This window comes from Ixodes scapularis, unplaced genomic scaffold (assembly GCF_016920785.2).
Source record: "Ixodes scapularis isolate PalLabHiFi unplaced genomic scaffold, ASM1692078v2 PGA_scaffold8__174_contigs__length_109621045, whole genome shotgun sequence".
Taxonomy (NCBI): Eukaryota; Metazoa; Arthropoda; class Arachnida; order Ixodida; family Ixodidae; genus Ixodes; species Ixodes scapularis.
This window is the reverse complement of record NW_024609883.1, coordinates 51,913,920-51,939,536: the sequence shown is the minus strand read 5'-3', so window position 1 is coordinate 51,939,536 and position 25,617 is coordinate 51,913,920. Positions and strand designations below refer to the sequence as shown.

Below are 25,617 nucleotides of genomic sequence, written 5' to 3'. Positions count from 1 at the left end.
CGTCATCAGTTCTGTGTTGTAAATTTTGTAGTCGCCAGTCTCAGAGTCACACCATACTCGAAAACTAAACGCTTTAAGATATACGCTTTATCTAGTAGCAGCTGCGATAATTATTCGCGGGTGTCATTTCTTTGTCATGAACTCCCAGCGCGTATTGACCACGAGTGCTTTGCCAGCGTTCAGCTTTCACTACCTTCAGATTGAATGCGCAGGCGGATTGGCTTCTGACTCGGAACCAATCCCATGCTTTTCGTTGGAAGCAATATTCTAAACATGGAGCCCACTTATGTTGCTTGAGTGCGCTCTTCCTGTTAGAGGGAGTCATTATTGTAAAGGAAACAAAAAATTTTAGATAGAAATAATGCTAACATGAATTAGCAAAATTACGATAATGCAGGTTTAACGCACGAAAGGGATTTTATGCGTTTGATTTGTAAGAGGTGTCGAACAAACCCCGTAAAAAATATAATTTAAAAGTTATAATTTTATTAATTTTAGATTGTATCAAAATAAGCCGTTCAGGTTTCGCAGACTCTGAGCTCAATGTCGCATTTAAGGTAGCGGACAGCTGATATTATTCATAGTTACATACCTTAGAATGACCAGGTGTATTATTAAAGTAAATAGGGTCATAGCAGCGAAACTTAGTTGAGATATTTTGTATGTATTTATTCATTTATTTTCTACAAAGCCCCGGAGGAAATTACAGTAAGGGGGAGGGGTCACAGAGTAAGTACTGTACATATATATTTGAACACATCATAGGTCATCAAGGAACATACATTACACAAAGTAGCATATACAAGCTCACACAGAGATATAACTTACATTCATAAAAGGAACAAACTCGGTTCGTAAGGAAAAGAACACAAATGCGTTGATACAGTATTTGTAATGAACTATTTAGATACAATGCTGGAGTTATGAAAGACACGAATCTGAATTTTCCAAAGTAATAATCTATCTCGGCAAGCTATTCCATTATTTTATTGTTCGCGGAAAAAATAATTGCAAAACAAATCAGACTTCCACGTGTATTCCCGATCTTTCTTGTAATGATCTACTCGGCGCAATAAATAAAATGGCTCAAGCAGGTAATGTGATTTCTTTTTAAACAAAACATAAGCAAAACCATAAAAAAAAATTTAGAGGCAAATACTTACGTTAAGCAGAAAGGGATTTCCACTGCAGATTGTTTTATTGAGGTGACACTACTAAGAAAGCTGTAGTTAATTGTTATAAATCTAGCGCCACAGTTTTGAATTCTTTCGATTTGATCAATGAGATATGTCCAGTACAATGCAAGCATACTCGAGAATGGGCTTCACACAAGAAGAAAAGAGTCTGTTTTAGGGATGGCGGAGCGCACGGGAAGTTTATCCGTAGAAAACTCAGTGTTGTACTAGCTTTCCTTCTTACGAAGTTTACGTGTGAAGGTCATCTCAAATCATCAGAACAAAGTGCTTCCAGATATTTAGCTTCTTTTCTAACATTTATCGTTTCTCGGTGTATGGTGCATATGTTGACTGGCAAATGTTACATTTCCTTGTGAACCGTACAGGACAACACTTTGGGATGTTGAAAGTCATTCCCCACCAGGAACGTCATAAACAAACTCCATCTAAATCGCTTTGAAGGGCTGATACATCAGAGTCCGACATAATTTCACGGTACAAAATAGTCGTCCCCGAATAGTCTCATGCCCGATGCAATTCACTGGGTTAAGTCATTTATAAAGATTAAAAGAAAACAGCCACATATTGTTTACGATCGCTCAAAAAGTTAGCACTCCAGTAGTACACGTTCCTAACAATATTTAGCCCGTCCAGCTTGTCTAGAATAAAACAGTGCGGAACCGTATCAAAGGTCTTTCGAAAGTTACAAAAATGTCATCGACTTGCGTTCTACTTTCACCGATTGAATTAAGTCATGGGTAAATTCCGTTAATTAGGTGTCACAAGAAACCTGGCCCGAAAACCATGCTGCGAAGGAGTAAACAAAATTGGTATTCAAGTGCGAAATGAGATTACTGTAAATATTGTGCTGCATTATCTTGGATGAAACATTCGTCACCGATATTGGTCTTTAGTTCTCAACACTGTTCCTGGCTCCAGATTTGTGTACTGGTATAACATTTGCATGCTTACAGTCATGAGTCAATAAACCACTTTGCAGTGACTGGTTACAAATAATGAAAATATAGCAACTAATTATGTCAGCACATGATTTGAAAACATGGTTCGGAAGGCCGTCGGGTCCGGTCACCTTTTCCACTTTCACGTTATTTAGTAAACTAAGAATTCCATTGTGAACTATTCTAATCTCTGGCATTTGTTCCAAATTACCCTCCTTTACATAAAAAGCTTTTCAGTTACATCTAGAGTAAAAACAGATTGAAAGTTAACGAACCATCTTTCATAAGGGGTGGGATTTCCAGTGACTGTTTGCGATTAGTTTTAACGAACTTTTAGAGTTACTTTGGATTTGTTTTGACATTTCCGTCAAAAGAGTCAAGAAAGCCAGTCTTGACTATCTTTACCTTTTGCTTTGATTCAGCTTGAATATTTTACAACTCTGCTTACGCATTTTTATTTCTAGTAGCTTTATATTGGCTATATTTTCGTTTTTATTTGCTAATCAGACTACGAAGTTCCTTTGACACCCACGGCTTATCTTTTCGACGCCTGGATCTGATAGTGCGGGAAGGAATCTGTGTATCAACCAGATCATGAACCTTGATTTTGAAGACTTTCCACAAGTAATCAACGACGTCAATATTACCTAAAGCTTGGAAATAAGGAAGAAATTTAAAAAGAAAATTTGCAATGCTAGTGTAATCTCCTCATTCGTAGACATCAGATCATGAACCTTGATTTTGAAGACTTTCAAAGTAATCAACGACGTCATTATTACCTAAAGTTTGGAAATAAGAAAGAAATTCAAAAAGAAAATTTGCAATGCTAGTGCTCCTCGTTCGTAGACATCAGATGATGAACCATGATTTCGAAGACTTTCCACAAGCAATCAACGACGTCATTGTTACCTAAAGCTTGGAAATAAGGAAGAAATTTAAAAAGAAAATTTGCAATGCTAGTGTAATCTCCTCGTTCGTAGACATCAGATCATGAACCTTGATTTTGAAGACTTTCCACAAGTAATCAACGACGTCATTATTACCTAAAGCTTGGAAATGAGGAAGAAATTTAAAAAGGAAATTTACAATGTTAGTGTAATCTCCTTGTTCGTAGACATGCACTTTTCTTTTACGGGGTGTGGGGTTTTTATCAAATGAAAACGATCCGTTAGATACCACTGCGTCATGATCGCTTATTCCAGGTTCAACTGATATAAACTTAAAAGCGTTTACTTTATTGCATAATACTAAATCTAATACTTTATAGCAGTTATCCGCGCTTCTTGTTGGCTCGTCAACAAACTGGTACAGCTTAAAGTCGGTAATGATGTCAATAAATGCGGCGTAGACACTGGAAGAGCTACTGGCCACTGGACGACTGTTGCACCATGCAATGTCCAGAAAATTAGTCGCCCCAATAAAGTATACTTTCTGAGCTTATTACGTTCATACCTTTAAACAGGTCTAAAACATGATAAACAGAGCTCTTTAGTGGATGATAATACAACCCGACAGATAAGAACAGCCCCTTATGTAAAGAGATAAAAACTGCCTCTCACGACACTCCCTCAATTGCAAGCGGACAGCTGATGTGACTGTCATATACAAGCAGAACACGAGAATTTCGGTCATACCGACAGACAGTGAAACCTTCAGAAAACACCTCAGCATCTGAGACTGACTGATCGAGCCGCGTTTCGGTACCTATTACTACGAATGGATCTGTTTCAGAGACGAGTGAGGCAGGATTATCTTGTTTATTTTTGACACTTCGACAGCTCACAACAAATGTTTCACGTTTTCGTCGTCCGCTTTTTACACGACAGGATTTCGGTAATTGCTAGATGCCGTGCTCTTTGACACATTAATCCGCATGGTCTTATACGAAGGTTTTCTTACCGATAACCAATTTATTATGTCTTAGCTTAAACTTTGTGTTTTTATTCTTTGCATGCTCCAGTAACTGCTTCCGTCCAGTACTACTCTTTCAGAAAAATCCTAGCCGATTGAAAGCCCGCTGCCTTTTAGCTCGTACGCTGTCATCAAAGCGCTCCGCTTTGTTTTAAAATACTAAACTTTACGATAACTGGTCGTTTTGCAGTCGGTTTGAATCTACCAAGGTGATGTCCGCGTTCTCAGTCAGTTGAGTCTAGAGTGGAACCAAGGATTCCTCGGCATGGCACTACCACAGTCACTCCGATTCTGCCAATGTTTCACTCAGGCCGTCTTCAAAAGCGTAGAAGATTAGGCCAATCCGTTGTGACCTGATTGTTCAGATTAACCTGCTGTATCAACATTTGGTTTAACTGAGCTCTTGAGCTTGTTGTGACAGCATTTGCGTTCTCAACGTCACACTGTAATTGATTCAGTAGTACAGAATCGCTTTCCAGCTTCACTATTCGAGTTGACAAGGCGTCAAGTTTATTTTTCAGTGATCCCTGTATACTTTTTAACTCGCTTAGGAGCATGCCTTGGCTTTGTACAGGTTTTGTGAAGAACTCAAAGCTCCTACAATCTGGAGTTCCAGTTCAGCAGTAAACGGACCCATGGGCTCAGCTCGACATCCCTGGACGTCAGAAGGTGCCCCTTAATTACCGCTAGGACGGGCTTACTAATTACATTTCGCTAAAATCCCTTTCCCTTCACACCCTTTTGCTAAAGGGTGTGAAGAACACACTTCAAAGGTGTGGGGAATGGTATACCGACATCAAAAACGGGTCAGAACTGCGATACGTGACATTCTGTCGCAGATAACTAACCTGCAGCAAGAAGACACATGAGCGAAACCGCCTCGTGCCGGCGCCGAAGCATATCTTTCTGACCGTGAAAATTGTGCGGTGGTAGTTCGATGATCATGGTGTTCATCTGAGGTAGGAGAAAATGAAGCCGCAATTATCAGTTAGAGATACATTAAAACCGCCGTGCGCTGTTAGGACATTACTGGATCGTGTATGTATTCTGTGCGACCTCAAAACATGTAGCTATACAAACCTGCAACGCGTGAGATTGTATTCAAAAATAGGAAATCACGCGTAGCCAAATTATTGTGAAACTTGTTGTAACAGCTTAATATACTGTTTGTTGTCAGGGTGATTTACGGTAATATTGATAATGGGGTGCCGATATTACACAGAGTGACTTCTTTCCTTTAGCTACCCCGTCCTGTTTCGATGTGGATGAGCCTTCTATTTACGTCTTCTCGTTTAAGCACTGCCGCATAATAAACGTTAAAGACCCTATGCTAGCCGCGTTAATACGGTCGCCAAAAAAATTATACACGTACAGCGGTTATAACAAAACCAATTTCAAGGCAGATCTACTTCCAGTTGTCAAAACATACAGCAATTGTGTTCCGCGCATATTTAGACAGTTGGACGCATAGAGTTATTATAATGTACGCTAGAGGTTCAAGTGGCGCTAGTGTGCTGACGCAAATTGAAGCAGACAGCAACCAGTCGAAAATTGACTTCCGGTAATGCATTTCTATGGGAAAAAGTGAATGCATTTTCTCCCTGCGCTCGACCATAAGAGCAAATATCCTAAATAATTTGTACGTACTAGGTAGTTTGGAACATTTCTCAGTCAGGCCGAGGAAAGAATTGGTCAGTTACGGCGTTTTTCTCTTGAATTCATCGCACTAAAAACGGTGCTAAAACGGATTCGTACGTGTATTTATGTGCACTGTTGGACACTGTTAGCGCGAACGCGGCGTCGGCAATTTCCAGCATGGGGGATATACATGTCAAACGAACGAAGGACATCTGGAAAATCAAGAGCGACGGCAAGAACTATGCGGCAACACCGGATCAGTAACTCGCAGTGCATGTACGATCAAAATAAATTGAAGGCCACGTGATCTATTCCGATTTTAAATAAGTGAGTACCGCTTTATTCTTTCTGTTCTGAGCGAAGCTGCGTGTTCTACGTTCAAAATATCACCCGTGCGCTAGACACCTTTGAGAACAAGTGCGCGATAAAAGCTGCCCGGCAGAGAAAACAATACGAAGAGACACCTTTCATATCCCACGGACTTTATTCCCTACGTTGAAGGTTTTTATCCGCTCATGCACGACGGGATCATTTTCATATGGTGACAGGACTGGCATATTATCAATATACAAGGGTCACCGGAATGCTGGCGAGCCTTGAACACACTCTATATTCGTTTCGATCGTAATTTTGCTCTGAATCGTCGCTTGTTTTTACACACCTGCTGCGGAACACACGTTTGGGACTGAAATGCAGCGAAGTTAAACGTCGCTCACTGATGAAGAAAAATGCGCTAACTATAGCAATTACACTTTTACAATTTTAATTAAGACACATACTATTCGGTACGACCGAAATAACCAAAGTGTTCCATGTTATTTTCCTGCGAAGAGACGAAATGCACGCGCGTTTTCCCGTAGGAATGCACAGGAGCACCGCAAAAGTAGACTGGTTGCTGTCTGCTTCAATTTGCGTCACGGAAGTCGCATAGACACTAGCGCCAGTTGAACCTCTAGCGTACATTATAATAACTCTATGGTTGGACGTTAGCCAGCACCAGTTAGCGTCTGGTATCTCCTGTGTAGAGGAGAAATTTAGCCAGTGTAGCCTAACTACGGGGGTTTTAACGCGACACAATGAATAAAGGCGCACGGAGGACAGGACAGCAGGAAAGAGACACATAGTACACATAGAACTTCTGTTGCCCTGTCCATTTTGTGCCCTTTTTCATTATGTCGTCTCAATACGCACTGGCCCAACTCACCAAATGACTCCAGTTTTTGACGAGCATCCCGCAGCTGTGGTACACGACCGCACGTCGGTACGATCGATGCTCATCCCGATCAGAACGGGCAGGATGGGGATTGATCCCAGGGTCCCTGAGTTCTGCCGGGCGCTTTCGCTTCACACGTATGTGAAAACTGTTATGTTGCTAGTTAAGCTGAGGAGGACGGTTTAAGCAAACTGTTTAATAAATACATACGGGATCAAAGCGGCAGCTATGGCGAATGCTCGTCAGTTCCAAACGCAACAGCGCGTGCCACCTTCTGCGAGCGTGCTCACTGGATGTCCTCTTCTTCTAAGATCAGAAAGCCTCATGACATCATAACAAAAACATTCATACAAATTAAGCAGTTCAGAGCCGCACCTTGCGCGTTATTGTCATACATGCCACTGCCTCTTCGTAACAATATTTCTAACTGAACATTCAACAACAATTAATGATTTATGTTTAGTAACAATTTATAATTTATCCTATAATAAAGAAAGCTGAACTAAGGAAACTTCTGCTGGCTCTATTATAATATTATGCACCAAAAAGCTAAACTACAGGCCGTTATAAGTTGCCAGTCAGTAATAATTTGTCAATGATCATCCAGTAAAACTTTCTAATTCGACATTCAGTAACATAAAACTTCATTGCGCCACGTTTGAACAAAATTTTGGGAATCCAGAAATACAATATACCGGAGCAAGAGCGAACATGAATAATTATTCTATATAAAACGTTTTAGATAATTTAGGCTAATCCAAAGTTAATAAGCTTGTTGGACAAGAAAAAAAGTTTAAAAATAACCGGGAAAGTTTTGTAAATTTGAACTCTGTATGATTTCCCGGGAGATCCCCTGTCCACAATTTCAGACAAGTTTTGCATCAAGTACTAATCCCCCTTTCCGTCGTCCCTTCATGGGTAGATGAGACACCCTTGGATCACTCGTCGCCGCTTTTTAGAGCATCAAAGTTCAAGTATCCGGGTTGCATACATAAAAAAACGCCACATCCTGCATACCAACAAAACGACCAAAATAAGAATATAATCAACTAAAACGCCCCTAATCGAAGGAGGTATACGAATAAAATCAAAAGAAAAAGAAAAGTTTTAGGGATCCCCGGAGAATAACGACGGGGGGCTGACTTTTTTCCCCTCCTTTTTATTTTTCGTTTTTCCATTCCTTCGGACAGATTAAATCCGCATCCCCCCTCCCCCCTAAAAAGCGAAAAAAAAAACAAGAAAAAAACAAACAAAACAAAACAGAGCGACCTCTTACACCCTGACGAAACAAAATAATTAGGGAAGTATCCCTGAACGGGAAAGAAAATGTTGCAAGAAACGAAAAAATATATATATACAGTAGACAAAAAATAAGCAATCACCAGGGCAGTCCCTAAGCCTCGGCCGGTGCGATTCTTGTGCTGGGGAGGACTGAGAGGATGGGGAAAAGAAAAAAAAAGGGAAGAGGAGACCAACGCAGGAAGCGCCCTCCATCGTCGCGTTCCGGCATCCTCCGGCATCCCGCATCGATCGCTTGATTCGTTCGTCGTCGTGCCCCTGAGTACGCCAGACGCTCCCATCTTCGGGCAAATGGACCGTGTCGAGGCATGCTGTCCGATGTTAGGGGACAGCGACTTACCTGCCGCCGGTGCTTCGGAACGGAACGAAGCAAGCTTTTCTTCTGTTTTTTTTTTCCTTCTTCGCGGTTGGCGAGCGGGCGCCATCTGTCTGCTTGGTGGAGAAACAAATGTCTCCTTCGACGGTACGGTAGCTGTATCGGGGGAAAGCAGCTCACAGGATTTTTCGTATTGAGACGTAAAGTTATGGGTTAAGAAATATAAACAAATAAAAATAAACTGAAGCAAACGAGACGTCATTTTATATAAAAACAAATATATTAAACAAGAACGCACAACGAAAGTGAAAGTTCTGCTGTGTTTTGAAAATTAGCTCTTAGTGGAAAGCGAAATGGAAAGTGTGCCCATTTTTGTCCCATGTGCACAACATCTCAACAGGGTTCCGCGATTACATAAGAAGGTAGTAGCATGTACAAACGAAAATGTATTTTATGCCTCAGTTGTAAATGCACAGTATTTGTGAACAGCATGTTAGGGTGGAAACGAGCTGGTGATGATTAAATAGGATGAACTATAATCCTCAGACTAGGGAGATAAACGGCAATGGAAAGGATTCTTCTCCTTCGTCGTCGTCTTTCTCCCTAGTCTCAGGATTCCACACATGAGTCTGAAACACAAACTAAATTTATCGAAAAAACAAATCCTGTTTATATAGGCTTCAGGCACCTACACAAGCAAAAAAAAAAAAAGGAAAAAAAAAAAGACTGACAAAAGACACAAAGGAAAAAACCTTTCCGCAAACGTGCGTGTGCAGACACTAACATCAGCGAATAACTACAATAATGAATGTTTGGGGGCAGACGAGCTGGTTTAGAGTGAACATGATATCAACTCCGAGACTGCAGGCAATAAATGACAACAAATCTCAAAAAAAGGGGGAAAGGGGGTTAGAGAAGGGAAGCTTGGAGACAAAAAAGAGACGGAATAAACGAAGATTCACACAAAACACACAAAAAGGGGTCAAATATCCAGAAATCTTCTCCACTTCATGTCTAAACCGAAGGAAGATTTGTTTACCGCGTTTCCGTGCTTAACAATTGTGATGGAATATTTTAATAACCGTGTATGATCTCCTCTCTCGGACAATACCACCGTCGTGGACTGCCATAAGGGTACAGAATTGTGACACGCATTCGAATGTTTTGACCCCTCAGAGCACTGATCTCTGTTCTTAACACTAGGTTTATGTTCTGTTATACGATCATGTAGGCAACGTTTTGTTTGTCCTCTATAACACAAACCACAATAAAACGGAATGGTGCACACCACCCCAGATACACGATCGACCACCTATTGTCAGTGCTTCTTATTACAAGAAGTCTTTCTGGAAAGAAATGATGTCAAACGACTTAGTTCAAAATCATTTTTAAATACTGTACTTGATGCCGGTAGACCTAGGTTTATGAGCAATATTATGGAAAAAGGTAAAAACCCCTCGCCTTGCTGTTTCTTTCCTGTCCTGTCCTTTTTTTTTTTTTTGAGTTGAATTAGGTTAAGCAACTATCTAAGTACATATTATTTCGGATATCCAGCCATATGAAATCGGACAAAAAGCCGCTGTAAGGCACACCCTAACTAATGAGAACAAGATTTACTGACAGAATTGCTCTTCAAAGTCACAACAATGTCGGCCTTCACATTTTTCGAGTGACAACTATTAAAAGGTAAGAAAGGCTTTGGTGTTATCTTGCCGTATTCCCAGCACGAAAAGTCAGGGTTCTGAAGTATTAAATCTAAAAACTGTAAGCAACCGTCGCTTGGCTTCTCAAAAGAGAACGTTAGCTCTGGAGCTACTTTGTACACCGAGGTTTCAATTGAAGCTGCAAATGCCGAGTCTGTGGTGCAAGCCAGGAGGCCGTTAACATAAAGCCTAACGAGAACAGTTCCAGGAGACGTGTTTTGGAGCTATTCTTGCCACTCTCGAGCCAGAACGCCCAGGTAAAGTTTTGCAAGAACCGGGGCAACCGCCGACCCATTAAATACTTCTTGTTTTTGAATGTAATTTTGATCGCCGAAGTTGGCTACTGTTTCCTGAAGGTACAGTCGGGAGCAAAAATTTGCGGGGCACGGGAGCGCGTGCCGAAATGCATCGCCGTGCCGTCCAACGGCGCGCCGCCTCATTAAGGAGGCACGGTTTGCGCATGCGTGCCTTTTGTGTTCGCAATCATGTCTCTTTCGCTCGTTTCTTTTCGACGCGCTCCTGATAACAGGAGTCGGCGCCAGGGGCGCGAGTTAGCGGTTCGCTGGCTGTCTGCATCGCGTCTGCTTCAGCCGTCTCAGCCGCCGCGCTTTGTCACGGAGCTCGCGTGTATGTGTGTGTGTGTGTGTTGAGGGGGGGGGGGGGGCGTAGCCAGGCGCATTGCCAACCAGCGCGGCTGCTGAGGCAGCTGAAGAGGACGCGGGGCATGACAGCCAGCGAAACGGAAACTTGCACCCCTGGCGCCGACTCCGGTTATCAGGAGTGAGTCGGACAGAAATGAGCGAAAGTGACATGGCTGCCAGCACGGAGGGCGCGCATGCGCAAAGCGCGGCTTTTTAATACGGCGGCGCGCCGTTGCACGGCGCGGCGATGCATTTCGGCACGCGCTCCCGTGCCCCGCAAACGTTTGCTCCCGACTGTACATATCCAGAATTTAGATGAAGTCCGAAATTGGACCAGATTGCGGTCTAGAAATTGACTTACGTGAATCATAAAGTACTTTGGATCAAGTGAATAAAAATATATTTGATATCTATTGAAAATACCGTGCACTGCTCTCCATGAAAAAGCTGTTGTTCTGTAATAAAGTCCTCAGAACACCGAAGGAATAAAGGACTCCTAACTTCCAAGACTGGCAATGATTTCTGAAGGAATGAATAAATAAGTTTTTGCCAGACATCGTTTATATTGGCCACGACTCGGACAGGCATGTCTACCTTATGGCCTTTAAAAACTTAAAACCAAACGTGTCACTTCACCTACCCTGAAACTTCAAAGCCAACGAGGGAAACTCTATCTTTTAAAATGTCGACAACTTCCTTTTTTATCTGTTTAAGCTCCCGTCGAGGGGTTTGAACAAACTCGAAACCGCTAGGCCAAACTTCTTCCGAAACTCATTTATTGGCAGAGCCCCAAATATACCGAGTAATATATTTCCAGGATGATTACGTCTTTTTCTTGGCCGCTTTAGTTGAAACCTCGGTCTACAAAGGATCTCCAGATTTCTTTTTTGAGAGACCATGAGTGGGTTGCTTACAGTTTTTGCATTTAATGCTACAAAACCCCGACTCTTCGTGCTGGGAATACGGCAAGATGTAATCGAAGCCTCTCTTCATGTACGACTGTAAAACGACCACACGCTTGCAAGAAATGCACCTCCCTTGCAAACGTGTGGTCGTTTTGCTGCCGTACATGAAGTATTCAATCCGGAGAGATAAATAGCTTTTTAGAGCAAGCATATCCGCTCCTACAAGACAACTATGACCAAACGTTTGTCGGTGAGAAATTTTCATTAAAATGATGCTCCAACCAGGCCTTCTAAAGGCATATATTTACAGGGCATTCCACGTAATTTCAACCAAGATTTAAAATATTTCGGTGCATTCTAGGAAGACCAATCTAAACAAATAAGTGCTTTTATTGTTTGGAGCAAGTCAGGCTGTTTTTTGTATTTTGATCAATTAACGAATTAATTAAAATTAATTAATTAACTATTAAATATTTAATTTGGACCAAACGTTCCAATTACAAGGTCGTAGAGCGTTCTTAGATACATCCAATTCAGCGGCTTTTGTCAAGAAAGCTTCATATTTTTTTATGGGCTTAAAAGTTTGCGAATTACGTAAAAAACGTGTGACTTTGCGCATGTGCACCTTGTATTGCAGCGATTTCAGCAGTGGCTTGAATAAACTAGGCCTGCATAATGAATAGAGCACTGTTGACTAAACGCTGCTGAGCAAGTCACGTTTTTTTTTCATTATTCGGCCATTTTTTTAAGCCCGGAAAAACGAACCGTTTAGAGGTTTCTTGATAACAGCCACCGAATTGGATGCTTTTGGTGACGCTCTACAATTTTGTAATTGTAACTTTTGCTCTAAATCAAATATTTCAAAATTTAGTTAGTTAACTTTAATTAATTAGTTCAATGAGAAAACTACACAAATAGCCTGGCTTGCTCCATCACAGGGCAGCCAACAGAGCGCCTGGGACAATGTCTTACAGATCATTTGGTAGAGGTGTTCTCACCTCCGGAAGCGGCACCGCTACAGAATTTAAGCCTGACGGAAGGTACGGCCTTGACGCCGGATGACGCTACCAGAGTAACAATCGGGAGGGTGTTGCTTATACGCGCACTTGCGCATATTAAGAACAACACCGCCCAAGGCTTAGACAAGATTCCGGCAAGTGTGCTTAAGGCGTTGGGGAGGGAGTCCAGGGATCACCTGGCGGGCATCTTCGAGAACATTCTGTCTGGGACAGAAAGGATTCCTCAAGACTGGAGGGGTGGTCGGGTCGTACTGATTCCTAAAAAAGGATGTGATCGTCATTGTCTTCGACACTACAGACCCCTGACCGTAACAAGTACGGTGTATAGGGCTTTCGCTTACATCATTAAAGAGCACATGACTGCATGGGCGGAGGAAGAGGGTTTACTGACGGAACTCCAAGGAGGCTTCCGAAAGGGGCGCCGATTGGAAGATCACCTGTATACCCTTACACAATGTATTGAGGTGGCCCGAAGGGAGAAAGGGAATCTTATCTGTTGCTTTCTAGGTATCACGAAGGCCTACGATAGCGTTCCACATGCCCGGCTGGTTCGTCAACTCCAGAATCTTAACTAGCGACCGGAGTGGACTGCCCTCATCTACCGTCTATACGATGGTAACACGGTTAGAACCCAACTCGGTGAGGGTACGTCTGAGGAAGTGCTGGTGACGAGGGCCTTGCGGCAAGGATGCCCACTATCTCCGCTCCTGTATATGCTCTACGTGACCACTCTAGAAAAGCAGCTCGTCCGATCGGGGCTGGGTTTTTCTCTAACTCACCTGGAGCATGGCGAGACCGTCACCTGGGTTCTGCCGGGACTAACTTATGCAGACGACGTGGTACTGACTGCGGCATCAGTGTCTGAAATGCAACAACTTCTTGACATATGCACTCATGAGGCTACGGAGCTTGGCTTGAGATTCAACGCGGGCAAGTCAGCGGCGCGCGGTTGTGTTTTCAGGCTCCCTCGAGCCAACACTCGGCAGCCTTCGCCTCGGCGAATGCGATGTGCCAATACTTGACTCATATAAGTACTTGGGCATCACAGTGTCAAATGCGGCAGACTACCTGCAGGATTACCACACTTATCTTCGCCACGCAGCCACACGAGAAGCCAACATTCTCCGTAAGCGAAGCCTTTGGAGCTGCAATCGGTTCATTGTGTTTCGGGAGCTCTGGAAAGCGGTAGTAGTACCTGGACTGACATTTGCAAATGCCGTAGTATGCGTTCCCGGTGATGTCCGAGCCCATATGGAACGCCGACAGAGAGAGGCGTTCCATATGGAACGCCGACAGGACCGCCCCGTGGCAGCCCAATGCCGCCAGGCATTGGGCTGCGACGGGGCGGTCGCCAACGAGGCAGTTCAGGGAGATCTGGGCTGGTCCTCCTTTGAGGCTCAGGAGGCGACCAGCAAGATTACCTACTACGGGCGTCTTCGCCGTATGGACAGCTGCAGGTGGGCCAGGAGGTTGTTTATGTACACTCACCTGACGGGGCTGCGGACACGCTAGCAGAAGCGCCTTCATCAACTTGAACACAAGTATGGCCTTTTTTCTGACCGCGTTGAAGCGTCATCAGAAAGGGAATGGGCGTCAGAGCTTAAGAAGAAAGTCCGTGGCAACGAGGCCCAACAATGGCTCCGAGACGCAAAAACAAAATCGACGCTCCAAGTGTTGAACCACAAAACAACCATCGCATCGGAAGCACTGCTGTACGACAACAGCCTGGGCAGCCGCTTGTTGTCTGAGGCGCGCGCCGGGGCCCTCCGGACACTAGTTTACAGACGCCGGTTTGATGCTACGGTGACCTCGAGCGCATATCGGGTCTGCGGAGGCTACGATGAAACGGTGGAGCACGTTGTGCTAGATTGTGCGGGACTTCAGCCGTCCCGGTGCCCACGCCAGCAGAGCCCCCTAGTGCTCGCTGAGGCGTTGGGCTTCACAATTACTGAAATCGGGCGCAACCAAGCAGACTACTCTGATGCATAAAGCTCTGCAGCTACGCAGATAAAGGGGCCTTCTAGCGGCCTGCACAGGCTTGTAGTGGCCACTAAACGAAGACTTGAAGATTGGTGGAATAAGATCCATCTGAGGGGGCATTAAGATCTCCTCGCTCCCAAGCTTGGGCACGAACTTAGTTCGCGCCCGCCCGTTTTAAAGGGAACAAGCCGCATCATCATCATCATCATCATCATCATCATCATCCAAACAACGGAGCAAACTTATTCGTTTGGTTTCGTCTTCCTAAAATGCACCAAAATATATTTAAAACTTGGCTCAAGCTACGTGTTATACCATATATATATATATATATATATATATATATATATATATATATATATATATATAACCGCTCTCTCTTTTTCTTTTTTTCTCATCCTTTTTCTAATCCCCATCACACGATTATAAAAGTACATATAGCTAAAGGGCCTCCCCACTGAGCACAAGACGTCTCGTAGCCGGCTTGAAACGGCTCGACTAAGCTTGAGACGTCTTGGACTACGCAAGACGTCTGTAAGACATGTTTACAAGACGTGTCAATATATCTTGACATAGACGTCTAAAAGACATCTCAAAGAGACAACTCACATCTTGGGCGTCTTGTAGCGGTCTCTATGACGTCTAGGAGACGCCTTGCAAGACGTCTTGTAGCAAAAAAAGGAGGGAGCGTTTTAAAGTCTACATGGCGGCTACAAGATGACTCAACACGTCTTAGGCTATCACTTTTTGCTAAGACACGTTAGACGTCTAATAGACGGCTTCGTGTCCAGTGGGCACTATGGTCGTCGGCGAACCAGTTCGCGATCCCCCGCGCGAGATTCCCAAAGAGCGCACGCTGATTCGCCGATTGCAAAGGAACGTACGTTAAAGGTACAGTGCTAATCACACTTGTCTATAACGCGCGAGCGTGCGGCTTTCTCCGGGGAGCGCTAGACTGGTGGCATTCGCGGAAACTAGGCTAGTCACGTGGCGCGGCATGGAACGGCCCGCTCGAGGGGTGTCCTGCCCACTCTATCAGCTTGATAAGCGATAAAAGTAAAGTGCTTTATGATATATTTTTGTTTTTTGATGACGACATCATTGATACGCCTTCACGCTTTAGTTTGTTTATCGTTCGAGCAATAATGTTTATAAAAAACGTGCGAGCAGCCTTCCGCGTTCGCCGCCAGCTGATAGACTGGGCAGGACACCCCTCGAGCGGGCCGTTCCATGTTGCGCCACGTGACTAGCTTAGTTTCCGCGGATGCCACCAGTCTAGCGCTCCCCGGAGAAAGCCGCACGCTCGCGCGTTATAGACAAGTGTGATTAGCACTGTACGTTTATGCCGACCGTGTGACTGGAGTGCCAACCTAACAATATCTTTAACATAGGTCCCCTTGCATTCGGCGAATCAAACCGCGCCTTTTTTTGCGAACACACGCCACGCGCGGAGGGTCCTGAGTTGGTTAGCCGCAAAGAATAAATACCCCTTGGCTAAAAGTACATTAACGATCGTGTGAATGAGGTATAAGACTCAGCTCCTGACTACAGGGCGGGGAACGACCTTTGAAAATCCCCTTTAATTTTCAAAACATGAAGACGACGGGGCTAAAAGCCCCGGGCGAAAGGCTGCAGGCCAAACATTTCTGGCCAACAATCTCGCTTCCGGTACAGGATAATATATATATGAATATCCAAGTATCCAAATATTGATATAACCGAATAACCGAGTAATATAACCGGTTACTGGAATAACCAGTTATTCACTTTTTCAATTTGAATAATTCGCTAATTCGAGTGACCGGATAACCGGTTACCTTAAAATATGTAAGTTATCTGGGTGAACTTTCGAGACTTTTCTGTCTAGAAAACTTAGATATTCTTACCCAAATAGTGCAATTCTTCAAGCCAATCTTTTTTTTTTTTTTTTTTTTTTTTTTGAAGTTTGGGTTTTAAAAAGCCCGAAGAGTCCAAGGTAGAGCCAAACTTGAGATTCTTGGTCAAAGTTTGTGTACATTGGCCCTAATTTGCCTATAGAGTGCCAGAGTTAAGGTTCACTTCTAGTTGTTCAGTTTACACGTGGCATCTCTGAATCGAGTGTGGCACTTCCACAACTACATGGCGAGCCAGATAAAAGCCATAGAAACGTCAAAGATAAGTGCTCTCGAACTAACTACCGCATTGGAGCAAAACCGTATTTGGCCCAAGTAAGAACCCTAGGGTCGCCAAGTTTATTCCGAGTTAGCCGTTATTCTGGCGCGCTACCTGGGACACCTGCCGAAGACGTGCTCCAGCCACCGTACTGTTGTCGTAAAGTGCCACGTGAATGGTCCGGAACTCATATGTTGCACCTACACGATCTCAATGATGTCTGTCTGCTTCTGTACATCGCAGCATCGCACCTCGGGCTCCGTAATGTCCTAAACCCACCTGCCGTCATTGACAGTGCAGTGCGCATACGAGCAATAAAAAAAAAATACGTAGCAGAATTACTTGAGGAATTTGGCATATTGGGATTTGATTGTGTGTGGTACTTTTACTACGACGCTAAAATATATTAAAGAATATAAAACTATCGTGCTCCAATCATCGCACAATTTTAAGTAGCGTGCCCTGGCACTCAACTAGCTGGCTGAGTTTGTTAAGATAAAATTAATTTTTGATGCCGTCGAACTGTGTTTTTTTACGTTTGTGGAGAAGCAGACGTACGCGCCTCTTTGAGGGTGCGAGAGTTCTATATTTCGATGATGCTAGGTGCCCGAGATAACTGTCATAATGCAATACACGCCTCTACAACAGCGAGTAAGTCAGGCTGTGTACCTGAGCAGAAAATTAAAATCACTGTCATTTAAATCGTGACTTAAATAATAATTTAAATCGTGATTTAGTTCACGATTTCAATTGTCATTAAGATTAGGCCAGTTTTACTACGTCGATTGAAACAAACTTTTCTTGCAACAATATTATCACGAATATTTTTTTTCGTTTGCGGATTATTTTGTACTTCCTATGTGCATTTTTATATTCAAAGAAAATAATCTTCAAGCAAGAAGCAATATATAACATATTAAAAAACCGTCTCTATGGGGCCCACTGAATCTTTGCAAGATTCAGTCGTACTCCTCAAATATTTCGAAGGGTTTGACATGTGTGTTAAAGTTTTCCAATGGGACTCACGTACCCTTCAGGAATTTCTAAAGTGTGTAACAGACCCGGTAGAGTCTTGTTAGAGACCTGTGGGGTCTGTCCCAATCTTTTCTGGGAAAACTCGTGACCTATCAGAATCGTTTTAACGGGTATGTGGTAGCGATCACGTGACCCTTCAGGATATATATGTCGTGGAAGCCGCTTTATCATATTGTATCGGGAGGCCGCATCGGGCGGACGCTCAATGTCGGCTTCCCGTCTCGCGCATAAGTATATCTTCTAGAGCAGCTCAGTGTGCGAATAAGGGAAGGTCTTTCTCTTTCAGTTCCCTGTTTCTTGTGACTTTTTGGTCCGTCCGGCCTCAGAGGCTTATCCAGCGAGCGAAAACGACGCCGGAGACGCCACTGCAAGGCACTAGGGACGACACAGTGGCCGTGCTCAGGATTTCGTCAACGGTGGCGGTTATCGGTTCCGGGTTCGTGGTTTTCGCTGAACCTGCTACTGACATTGTGTATTGTCCATGTGGTGCACCTACTCGGTTTTATTAGTTGAACTGCAGTACATCTAAGGAATTTACACAACAGAATTGTGAATACCTCGAAAGATATGTTTTGCTACAAAAACCTCGGTTTTTCTTATTTGGTTTGATCACTTTTGTCTAAAGCTACTCGCGCCCGGGTTAGAGTACACGTTGGTTCTTTTTGTCTTTTTGAGCTACAACATGCATGTAAAACTCACTGCGGGAAATAAACTTCCAATAATGTTTTGAACTGCATTTTTGGTTTATTGTTCGCAGCCATTTGGGTGTCTAAAAGGCCCAAGGGCTGAGAAAATCTTGAAGGCTGAAGGACTGAAGCGATTTGAAGGAATGAGGCGTTTGACGATCTGAAGGGGCATGAAGGGGTCTGAAGCGCTGAGAGGGGCCCATACATATCAGAACTGAAGGTTTTTTTTTTGATAGGGTAAGGCCAAATACCAGCAAAGGGAAGTGCTGTCCTGAGCAAATTGGAGTGTTAAGCTTGATTTCTACCTTCCAATTCGCTCGTCGGCTAGTAACCTCATTTATTAACAAAATATAAACACAAAAAGAAATGAAAACTAAAAAAAGTAGCGAGTTATTTCAATTAATTCACAACCCTATAGAAAAACTGAATAAAGATTTGTACTTAACTAAAAAAGCAAGTTGTTTTGTTTCCGTATGAATGGGACTACAGCAATAAAAAATTGTTCATTAAACTTAGCTTCACATTTATAATAAATATTTATTCCAAATTCTGATGAGTGATTGCACAAATTTGTCAATCGATATTGTCACGAATGACAATTGATGAGGCGACAAAACTGAGGCAAACTAAACGTTTAATAGGGCGAACTTGTGACCAAAACAATATAGATAAAGGATAGCGTCGCTGGCGGCGAAAGAGCAGGATCGAACGCTGGGTGAAACTGACCTCGGCTTGCCACGCGGTGCACCTTTTGTAGCCGCGTGGGTTTCTGGAACATTCGGGCTAGAACGTCCGGTGCGTAGAGAATTCGTAACTAAATCACACAAGAAAGTTCTCGCAAAGTCGAAAGAATAAATAAAAAAATATTCCGCTTGCTGGAATAGAACCCAGATCCTCCGCGCGACAGCCAACTACGGTAACCATTCGGCCACGTACGCGCCCGCGCAGCGTCGTGCGTGGCATTACTTTCCCCGTTTAAAGCGCATCGTTTCGATGCGATGTGACGGGAAACAAAACGGCAAAACAAACAAAAATAGAGGCAAACAACGGAGACTTATAAAACGCAATCCTATCGAGCGTAGTACCAAACGCAATTCACAGTCTTATCGATCGTAGTACGGCTTGTGGCGCACGACGTGTACGACTTCCGGTCGTGGAGGGCGGCGTGATGAAGCCCATGTTCCATCGGGCATCACCTCGTAGTTCAGATCCCCGAGTCGACAAAGCACTTTGTAAGGTCCGAAGTAGTGCTTCAGGAGTTTCTCGCTTAGACCGCGTCGTCGTATCGGAGTCCAAACCCACACACGGTCTCCGGGCTTCAAGCGAACGTCGATTCGGCGAATGTTGTAGCGGGTGGCGTCGACACATTGTTGGTCTTGAATTCGGAGTGGGGCAAGCTGGCGCAATTCTTCAGCTCGTTGAGCAACCACCTGGGTGCCGGGGCTCCCATCGCCAGCTGGTTCGTGGGGTAGCATCGCGTCGAGCACGCTCGTTACTTTTTTGCCACGCACCAGCTGAAACGGGGTTACTCCTGTTGTCTCTTCCACCGCCGTATTGTAAGCAAATGCGACGTAGGGTAACACCTTGTTCCAAGTCTTGTGGTCTACGTCGACATACATGGAGATCATCTCGGCGATAGTTTTGTTTACCCGTTCTGTTAGTCAATCTGTCTGCGGATGGTACGCAGTGGGTCGATGGTGGCTGGTGCCACTGAGATGAAGGATCTCTTGCGTCAGCTGGGCCATGAACGACGATCTATGGTCTGTAATGAAGATTTCGGGGGCGCCGTGACGGAGGACAAGGGACTCGATGAAAAACTTAGCAACTTCACCAACCGTAGCTGATGGGAGGGCTTTCGTCTCGGCGCACAGTGTGAGATAATTTGTGGCGACGTTTATCCCGCGGTTTCTTGACGTTGACTGCGGGAAAGGGCCAAATAATCCATTCTGATCTGCTGGAACGGCATAGACGGTGGAGAAATCGGATGCAGAAGTCCTGACCGCTTCGTCGGCGGTTTCTTGCGTCGCTGACACTCGTGGCATGATCAAATGTAGAGGTGAATGATATTCGGTAGCCTCGGCCAGTAGTACTTTTTATTTATTTATTTATTTTATTTATCGATACTACTAATCCTCATTGGAGGATTTTTGTAGGGTGGTACAAAAACACAGATGCATAACCATAGTGCAGAAAAAACAGTTATACAGAGGATAAAAAGGATATGAAACGAACGGAGTGGATGAGACATGGTATGTTCACATCATGAGCGCTTCGACATCATCCATGAACTGTTTCAGCGAGCTAGCGTGAACAACGTGTCGGGGCAAACTGTTCCATTCCTGGACTGCTAGCGGAAAAAATGAAAATTTAAAGCAATTATTTTTAGGTTGGAACTCCCTGAATAATTTCCCATGGTTTGAACGGGTTCCTCTTCCATCGTGGGGAATAAGGTATTTAGATTTTTTTATTTTAGTCAAGTTATTGGTTATTTGGTAAATTAATTTTAATCTTGTGAGCTTAGCTCTTATTTCTAATGGCTGCACGCCGAGCGCTCTCCACAGCTCAGATGGTGAATCTCGCGTGCCAAACTTATTAGTAATAAACCTTACAGCGAGCCTCTGCACTTTGTCCAATTTTTTTATGTTAGTTTTTGTGAAGGGGAACCAAACAGGGCTGGCATATTCAAGCACAGGCCGAATAAGTGTCGTGTAGGCTAACAGTTTGGTATCGCGGGAAGCGTATTTTAATCGCCTTCTTATGCACCATAATTTCGTTAGCGCTTTTTTGGTCACTGCGTCTATGTGCATGCCCCAGTCAAGATCACTTGTGAACAGGTCACCTAAGTACTTGAACTCATGAACGTTTTGTATATTGTTTCCATTGATCTTATAAGAATGATTAAGTATGTTTTTTTTCCTACTTATGGACATGGCTACTGTTTTGTCTGTATTAATAAGCATCTGCCATTCTTTACACCAGTCTGAGATCTTGTCTAGCGCGCTTTGTATTTTTAAGTGGTCCGAAGAATTTGTTATTTCAGAATATATTATGCGATCGTCAGCAAAGAGTCTAACGTTGATGTCGATGTTATCAGTTATATCATTAATATAGAGTAGGAAGAGAAGGGAGGAGAGTACTGAACCTTGAGGTACTCCTGAACACACGGCCTTATTAGCTGAGCTATTTCCGTTAATTTTCACGAATTGAGATCGTCCAGAGAGGTAGTTTTTAATCCAATTTACAACTTGTCCGTCGCCTAGGATTTTCGTTAACTTGAAAATTAGTTTGTTGTGGGAGACTCTGTCCAACGCTTTTGACAGGTCTAGAAAGGTGACATCCACTTGGCTTTTTCGATTTGTAACCGAGGAAAAGTCGTGCACGCTTTCAATTAACTGGGTGATGGTTGACAATCCGGATCGAAAACCGTGCTGGCATACACCTAAAACGTTGTTTTCTTCGACGAAAGCAGTGATATGCTTTAGGATAACATGTTCCAATAATTTGCAACATGTTGATGTAAGTGAAATGGGCCTATAGTTTGAAATGCTCTCTCTACTGCCCGATTTATGAATTGGAATAACTTTAGCTTGCTTCCAGTCGGGTGGAATTTTTGATTCTTGCAGCGATTTCCTATATATTAGTGATAAGTACTTTGACACCCATTCTGCGTACCTTATCAGAAATGCGTTTGTAATATTATCTGGCCCGGCACTTTTTTTAGGGTCAAGATTAAGAAGAAGACAGAGTATGCCGGCCTCAGATATTGTTATGTTGCCCACGGTATCTTGTAATTGCCTATTCATGTAGGGTGGCGCATAACGCCGTTGTCGCGTGTAAAACTGAAAGGAAATAATCATTGAAGTTGTTTGCCTTGCCCGGGCTATTGACGATTTCTGTATCGTTTAATCCTTTTGCGCGCGGATTTATATACCTCCAAAATTTATCTGGGGCTGTTCTGATGAAGGAATAGAGAGTTTCGTTGTAAAGCTTCTTTTTAGCGCACTTTATTTTGCTCCCGAGTTCATTAGTTAAGTTCGTGATTTGTTCTTTCTTTGATGCACTTTTCGTAATCTTTGTTTGTTTTTGGAGTCTGTTAATTTTTTGCTCAGTATGAATAATTTCACGCGTTATCCAAGGATTTCGCTTAGCGTTTTTTTTTTATTTTAGTTGTAATATAGGTATTAATACAATGGGAAATTACTGAGTTGAAGGAATTCCAAAGGTCATTTGTGGAACCATCTGATCGTAGGGAAAGTTCATAAAAAGGGTTAAAGTGAAAATCGAAACAATCCAGGATGACTACATGATTAGCACGATTTAAGTCTAAAACTTGAATAACTTTGCTTGTATTGTTTTGGCACCGTATCTAGTCTAAGCGAGGCTACCACAATGTCATGGTCAGATATTCCGTCAACGATGTTCACGTCTAGTTCTTTTAGAAAGTAGCCGCTCACGAATATCAGGTCCAGGACACTCTGCGAGGAAGCCTGTGTACGCGTAAAGTCTGATACAATCTGGGTCAACTCATAACTAAAGCAAATATCGCACATAGGATTTGTTCCGTCAAGGCATGCTAAGGGGTCTTAAGGTTCGGGCCAAGTAATTTCAGGCAGGTTGAAATCGCCCGCCAGTATTATTTTATCATTTGGCTGAGCGTTCGATTGCATGTACTGATACAGAATGTCAAAAAATCAACAGTTTCGTTTGGAGGCCTGTAAGCAGCACCAACGTACAGGGTAAAATCATTAAACCAAAGTCTACACCATAATGACTCAATCCCGTCACGTCTGGCGTGGCTTTAAAACATCTGGCGTGGCTTTAAAACACGTTTTGTACAAGATAGCTATCCCACCGCCGTGTGAGTGTCGATCTTTTCTTATTACTAAGTAGTTGGGTATATCAAGCTCGTTATCTTGAATATGCGACGAAAGCCAGGTTTCCGTCACTATCAAAACATCTGGATCGCGAGTCATGGTTATGCTTCAATCTTTTCCAATTTGTTCAACAGGCTTCTTGCGTTAACGTTTAGTATTTTTATTGCAGACTTTTTAGTATCATCCCTCGGACGCCGTCATTCGTGGGTACTGCTTCCAGGCAGGGGAGTGATGTCGTTTTTGTTTTCATCCCATGCGTACAATTGGTCATTTATTTTCACTTTGTCGAAGCGTAGAGTGACCTTATTTCCGGACGTTTTGTTTGGTTTCGTTCGCTCTAGCATCTTTTTTCTGACTTCTTGTACATTTTTCGAAAAGTCTTCGTTTATCGAGAATTCGGATCCTTTAAGCTTCTGACAGTTTCGTAGGATCTTAATTTTGTCTCGAAAATCTAAAAGTTTCAAGATGACGGGGCGGGGCTTTTCAAGCGAGAATTTACCGATGCGGTGAATTCTTTCGATAGGCACAGGTTGTAGCTGCAAGCGATCTTCTATTATTTCTTTCATTACCCTTGCTTCAAGAGTGCTGCTGTCATTGCGTCCAGATTCTTTAATTCCATAAATTATTAAGTTGTTCCTACGACTACGGTTATCTAAGTCGTCATACTTGAGTTTGAGGTCGTTTAGAGTGGTTTCCAGAGCTGGTACATTCGCGACGCAAATATCAAGTTTTTTTTGCATCATTCCTAGCTTTTTGAGGCTGGCTTCAATATTGTCTAACCTAATCGACGTGGTTTGTTGGTTTGTTTTGATTTCATTGAGCTCGCTACCTATTGCGTTCAGCTTAATCATTACATCCTCAATGGTAATAGGGCCGGGGTTGCTCTCAACGTCTCCGCAGAGCATAAGAAGCTTTTTCAACAGTTTGAAAACAGTGCACAAAACAGCAAGTTGGCTCCGTGGGCACGGCAGCAGGACTAAGCAAACGTCGTCACTTCTAATCGAAGATGTGTGACCCCCTCTTACCTGCATGAAAAACAGGAACGGCTTTGTGGCCGACATCCTTGCAGAGCCACCGTGCCCACGAAGCGTATGTTCCCGGGGAATCGCCTTTATACGATCCAGTGCCGTTGATGCATCCGTCGATGCCGTTGACGATTTGTGAAGATAGCCGAGAAAACGTAGTTGCACAGAAGTATCCAGTCCATGGTACGACGTCGGCAGCAGCTTCGCTGTTGGGGCGTCTATCACAGTAAAGCGTTCGTCACGAAAGGCAGAATATCGATGGTCCTCCGTGAGATGACCAAGCGAAAATGTGGTCAGCACCTGCATGAAAAACAGGAACGGGTTTGTGGCCGTCATCCTTGCAGAGCCACCGTGCCCACGAATCCCGAATCCGAATTCAGAGCGACCGCGTTCCCGAATCCTGGCGAGCGTCCTGCTGTAGCCAAGGTGTATAGCCGTTGGGTCGTCATGGCATCCTTGGAAGATTTCGTCTCGAAGGCTGGCAGGAATAACCAACAGCCATGCTGTATAGATGTTGACGAAGTTCTCCTTATAGAGCACTTCTTGCCGCATGGAGGAGGTATGCAGGATTCTTAAGAAAGCACGGGGAATCGTACTCGCTTGTCCATCTTGGTGCTCGATGAGCGCTCGCAGTTTAGGGTCGTCTCGTTGGAGTGCTGCCATGTCGCTGACACCCAGAGGGCAGAGGAAACACCCATTGTCGTTATCTTCGATGGAGGCAGGACCGGCTTCAACTGGCGCCCTTGACAGGCAGTCGGCGTTATTGTGCCTCCGGCCTGATTTGTACACCACGGTCGTGTCGAACTCCAGCAATCGGAGCCTCCACCGGGCGAGGTGTCCGGAAGGGTGCTTCAGATTCGCGAGCAAGCAGAGGGGGTAGTGGTCCGTGACCACGTGAAAAAAACTTCTATACAAATATGGGAGGAACTTTGTTATTGCCAAGACGACAGCTAGGCACCCGTTTTCAGTCGTTCAGTAGTTCTTCTCCGCCTTAGACAGCGTCCGACTCGCGTGCAATGACTCGCTCTACCCCGTCCTGCGTTTAGACAAGTACTGCGCCAAGTCCGGTGTTACTGGCGTCCGTGAA

General features: G+C 43.8%; 1 pseudogene; it reads right to left on the bottom strand.

The window, feature by feature from the left end:
• Window positions 1–3,974: 3,974 nt before the first annotated feature.
• Window positions 3,975–25,617, bottom strand: part of LOC120841492 — a 164,415-nt pseudogene continuing 142,772 nt past the window's right edge.